Source organism: Monodon monoceros, unplaced genomic scaffold, assembly GCF_005190385.1.
Source record: "Monodon monoceros isolate NGI ecotype Baffin Bay Population unplaced genomic scaffold, NGI_Narwhal_1 Super_Scaffold_21, whole genome shotgun sequence".
Lineage (NCBI taxonomy): Eukaryota > Metazoa > Chordata > Mammalia > Artiodactyla > Monodontidae > Monodon > Monodon monoceros.
In genome coordinates, this window is record NW_021703778.1 from 8,848,414 (window position 1) to 8,854,413 (window position 6,000).

The following is a 6,000-nucleotide window of genomic DNA, read 5'->3' on the forward strand; positions in this document are numbered from 1 at the left end:
TGGTTAAGAATAAAGTATGCTTCTTGGACAAACACGAAGGTTTGAGAGACAACCAAGAGCTAGGGCAGAGTTGAACAATAAGATTCATCTCCTACACAAAGCCACTCCTTCAAGACTGGGAGAGGTAGTTGTTTTATCTAATGTATATAAACCAACACAGAGAGTCAAGGAAAATGAAGAACAGAGGAATATGTTCCAATGGAAAGAACAAGATAAAACCCCAGACAAAGGCCTTAATGAAATGGAGATAAGTAATTTTTCTGATAAAGAGCTCAAAAGATGGTGATAAAGATGCTCACTGATCTCAGGAGAACAATCCATGAATGAGAATTTCAACAGAGATTGAAAATTTAAGAAAGTACCCAATAAAAGTGACAGAGCTGAAGAATATAATAACTGATCTGAAAAATTATACAATAGAGGTGGTTCAGAAGACGAGATGAAGCAGAAAAAAGGATCACTGAACTCAAAGCCAGGGCAATGGAACTCATCCAATCAGAACAGCAAAAAGAAAAAAGAATGAAAAGAGTGAATGAAGGTAGCTTATGAAACAACATCAAGCAAAGGGATTCCAGAAGAGGAAGAAAGGGGCAGAAAACTCATTTGAAGAAATAATGGCTGAAAACTTCCCTAACCTAGATCCAGATCCAGGAAGCCCAGAGACTATTAAATAAGATGAACCCAAAGGAAGATACATTGCAATTCAAGTATCAAAAGTTAAAGACAAGGAGAGAATCTTAAAAGCAACAAGAAAAATACAATTTGTTATGCACAAGGGAATCCTACAGGACTACGAGCAGATTTTTCAGCAGAAATTTCGCAGCCCAGAGGGTGTGGCATGATATATAAAAAGAGCTAAAAGAAAAAAACTGCCAACTAACAATACTCTACCCAGGAAAACTGTCCTTCAGAACTGAAGGAGAGATAGAGTTTTCTAGACAAGCAAAAGCAAAAGAAGTTCATCACCACTGGACCAGCCTTACAAGAAACGTTAAGAGGGAGTTACTCAAGCTGAAAAGAAAAGGTGATAATTAGTAATAAGAAAACATATGAAATTATGAATCTCACTGGTAAAGGTAAGTATACAGTAAAATTCAGAATAATTTCATAAAGGCAGTGGGTGGTTAAGCACTTATTAAGCCAGTAGGAAGGTTAAAAGTAGTAAAAGTATATAATTTGTTAATGGATACATAAAAGATGTATCTGTGACATCAAAAGCATTGGAAAATAAGTTATCAACTTAAAATGGACTGTTGTAAGTTGTTTTATATATATCTCATTTATATAAAATGAGTAGTTTTGCTTTGCTAACTACAAAGCAAAAACCTATAGTAGATACACAAAATATAAAGAGAAAAGACTAAGCATACCACTACAGAAAATCATCAGACAGTAAAGAGAGCAAGAGAAGAAAGGAACAGAGGGATTACAAGACAACCAGAAAGAAATTAACAAAATGGCAATAAGTACATACCTATAAGTAATTACATTAAATGTAAATGGACTAAAGTTTCCAATTAAATGACAGACTGGCTGAATTGATATAAAAAATGACCCATCTATATGCTGCCTAAAAGAGATTCACTTCAGGGGAATTCCCTGATGGTCCAGTGGTTAGGACTCACCACTTTCACTGCCAGGGCCTGGGTTTGATCCCTGGTTGGGGAACTAAGATCAAGCAAGCCGAGCAGCATGGGCAAAAAAATAAATAAAATATAAAATATAAGAAACTCACTTCAGCTTTAAGGACACATAGAGACTAAAAGTAAAGGTATGGAAAAAGATATTCCACACAAATGGAAAGCAAAAGCAAGCTGGAGTAGCTGTATTTATACCTTAAGAAACAAATGTCATTATATAATGATAAAGAATCAATTCATCAAGAGGATATAACATTTGTAAATATTTATGCACCTAACATAGGAACATCTAAATATTTAAAGCAAATATTAACAGACGGGAGAAATAGGGAGCAATACAGTAATATTAGGGGATTTCAGTACTCCCCCATCCACAATGAAGAGATCATACAGAAAAATAAGGAAACACTGGGCTTAAGTCTATCTGGTCTAACATGTAGTTTAACATTTACAGAACATTCCATCTGAAAGCAACAGTACATAGATTCCTCTCAAATGTACAGGAAACATTCTCCAGGACAGGTAATATGTTCAGTCACAAAACAAGTCTGAATAAATTAGAAGACTGAAATCTTGTCAAGCAGCTTTTCTGACTACAATGGTATAAAAGTAGAAATCAATTACAGAAGAAAACTGGAAAATTCACACATATATGGAGAATAAATATGCTCCTGAACAACCAAGGAGTCAAAAGAGAAATCAAGGAATAATGCATACCAGGGGCTTCCCTGGTGGTCCAGTGGGTAAGACTCCGCACTCCCAATGCAGGGGGCCTGCGTTCAATCCCTGGTTGGGGAACTTGATCCCGCATGCATGCCGCAACTAAGAAGCCCGCATGCCGCAACGAAGATCCTGAGTGCTGCAACTAAGACCCGGCATAGCCAAAATAATAAATAAATAAATAAATAAATATAAAAAAAGAAATAATATATACCATAACTTATGGCATGCAATAGAATCTGTTGTAAGAGGGAAGTTCATAGTGATAAATGCCTACATGATGAAACAAGAAAGATCATGAATAAACCTAATCTGACACCTCAAGGAACTAGAAAAAGAAAAAATGAAGCCCAAAGTTAGTAGAAGGAAGGAAATAACAAAGATTGGAGCAGAATAAATGAAACAGAGACTAAAAAGACAATAGTGGGATTAGACCAAGATGGCAGAGTAGAAGGACCTTGGGTTCACCTCCTCTCACGAACACACCAAAATCACAACTGACTGCTAAACAACCATCAGTAAAAAAGACTGGAACCTACCAAAAAAAAAAAAAAAAATCTTCTACAACTAAAGACATTAAGGAGAAATCACAATAAGACAGCACTGGTGATATAATCAAATCCCGTACCCCCCAGGTGGGTGACCCACAAACTGGAGAATAATATAGTGCAGAGGCTCCCCCACAGGAGTGAGAGTTCTGAGCTTCATGTCAGCTCCCCAGCCTGGGGGTCTGGTACTGGGAAGAGGAGCCCCCAGAGCATTTGGCTTTGAAGACCAGTGGGGCTTAATTTCAGGAGCTCCACAGGACTGGGGGAAACAGAGGTTTCACAGTTAAAGGTGTACAAAAATCTCACACTCAATGGGACCAAAAGCAAAAGCAGTAACTTCATAGGAGCCTGGGACAGACATACCTGCTGGTCTTGGAGGGTCTCCAGGGGAGGAAGGGGGTGGCTGTGGCTCTCTCTGGGGACATAAAAGCTGGTGGCGGACATACTGGGGAGTATTCCTGTGCATGCGCTCTCCTGTAGGATGATATCTTGCTTGGGTCATTAGCACCAAGACCTGGCCCCACCTGACAACCTGTAGGCTCCAGTGCTGGGACACCTCACGCCAAACAACTAACTGGGCAGGAACACAGCCCCACCCATCAGTAGAAAGGCTGCCTAAAGACTTCCTGAGACCACAGCCACTTCTAGACATGCCCCTAGATGCAGCCCTGCCCACAAGAGGGCCAGGATACAGCTCCATCTACCAGTGGGCAGGCACCAGCCCCTCACACCAGGAAGCCTGCACAAGCCTCTAGAGCAGCCTCACCCACCAGGGGACAGACACCAGAAGCAAGGAAATTACAGTCCTGAAGCCTACGGAATGGAGTCCGCAAACACAGGCCAGACCCCACCCTGGGACCAGCTGGCCCCTGGCTCTTGGGTAACAAGAGGGGACACATAGGACATCCCCTACAGAAGGCCACTTCACCAAGGTCGAGAAACGTAACTAACCCACCACATACATAAAATACAAATAGAGATTTAGACAAAACGAGGTAGCAGAGGAATATGTTTCAGACGAAGGAACAACATAAAACCACAGAAGAACTAAGTAATGTGGACATAGGAGATCTACCCGAGAAAGAGTTCAGAGTAATGATCATAAAGATGATCCAAGAACTTGGGAGAAGAATGGATGCACAGAGCAAGAAGTCAGAAGTTTTTAAAAGAGTTAGAAAATACAAACAAAAACCAGACTTGAAGAATATAATAACTGAAATGGAATGCTAGAAGGCATCAACAGTAGAATAAATGAGGCAGAAAAATGGATCAGTGAGATGAAATAGTGGAAATCACTGCCACAGAACAAAGAAAAAAGCATGAAACAAACAAGGTCAGTTTAAGAGACCTCTGGGATGACACTAAGTGCACTAATATTCATATTAGAGGGGTCCCAGATGGAGAAGAGAGAAAGAAAGGGCCTGAGAAAATATTTGAAGAGATACTAGCTGAAAACTTCCCTAGCCTGGGAAAGGAAACAGTCACCCATGTCCAGGAGGTGCAGACAGTCCCATACAACAGCAGTTCCCAACCTTTTTGGCACCAGAGACCAGTTTCGAGGAAGACAATTTTTCCACGGATGGGGTTGGGAGGGTGGGGGATGGTCAGGCAGTAATGAGAGCGATGGGGAGCAGCAGATGAAGCTCCGCTCACTCGCCTGCTGCTCACGTCCTGCCGTGTGGCCCGGTTCCTAACAGGCTGCGGACCGATACTGGTCTGCAGCCTGGGGGTTGGGGACCCCTGTCATACAGGATTAACCCAAAGAGGAACACACACAGGCACACAGTAATCAAATTGACAAAAATTAAAGACAAAGAGAAAATGTTAAAAGCAAAACATACAAGGGAATTCCAATAAAGTTATCAGCTGATCTTTCAGCAGAAACTCTGCAGGCCAGAAGGGAGTGGCAGGACATATTTAAAGTGATGAAAGGAAAACACCAACAACCAAGAATACTCTACCCAGCAAGACTCTCATTCAGATTTGATAGAGACATCAGAAGCTTTACAGATAAGCAAAAGCTAAAAGAGTTCAGCACCACCAAACAACCTTTACAGCAAATACTAAAGCAACTTCTTTAGGTGGGAAAAAAAGGCCACATCTAGAAACAAAAAAATTATGAAATGGAAAGGCTCACCAGTAAAGGCTAATATACAGTAAAGGTAGGCAATCACCAACACGTAAACTAATAGGGAAGTTAAAAGACGAAACTGGTAACATCAGGGGACCTTCAAGATGGTGGAGGAGTAAGACGTGGAGATCACCTTCCTCCCCACAAATACATCAGCAGTACAGCTACATGTGGAACAGCTCCTACAGGACACCTACTGAACGCTGGCAGAAGACCTCAGACCTCCCAAAAGGCAAGAACTCCCCACGTACCTGGGTAGGGCAAAAGAAAAAAGGATAAACAGAGACAAAAGAATAGGGACGGGACCTGCACCAGTGGGAGGGAGCTGTGAAGGAGGAAAGGTTTCCACACACAAGGAAGACCCTTCACTGGCGGAGACGGGGGTGGCGGAGGGGGGAAGCTTTGGAGCCACAGAGGAGAGCGCAGCCACAGGGTTGCGGAGGGCAAAGCGGAGAGATTCCCGCACAGAGGATCGGTGCCGACTGGCACTCACCAGCCCGAGAGGCTTGTCTGTTCATCCGCTGGGGCGGGCGGGGGCTGGGAGCTGAGGCTCAGGCTTCAGAGGTCAGATCCCAGGGAGAAGGCTGGGGTTGGCTGCGTGAACACAGCCTGCAGGGGGCTAGTGCGCCACAGCTAGCCGGGAGTGAGTCCAAGAAAGAGTCTGGACCTGCCTGAGAAGCAAGAGACCATTGTTTCGGGGTGTGTGAGGAGAGGGGATTCAGAGCACCACCTAAACGAGCTCCAGAGACGGGCGCGAGCCACAGCTATCAGCACGGAAAACAGAGAAGGGCATGAAACGCTAAGGCTGCTGCCACAGCCACCAAGAAGCCTGTGTACCAGCACAAGTCACTATCCACACCTGCCTCCCGGGAGCCTGTGCAGCCCACCACTATCAGGGTCCTGTGATCCAGGGACAACTTCCCCGGGAGAATACATGGTGCACCTCAGGCTGGTGCAACGT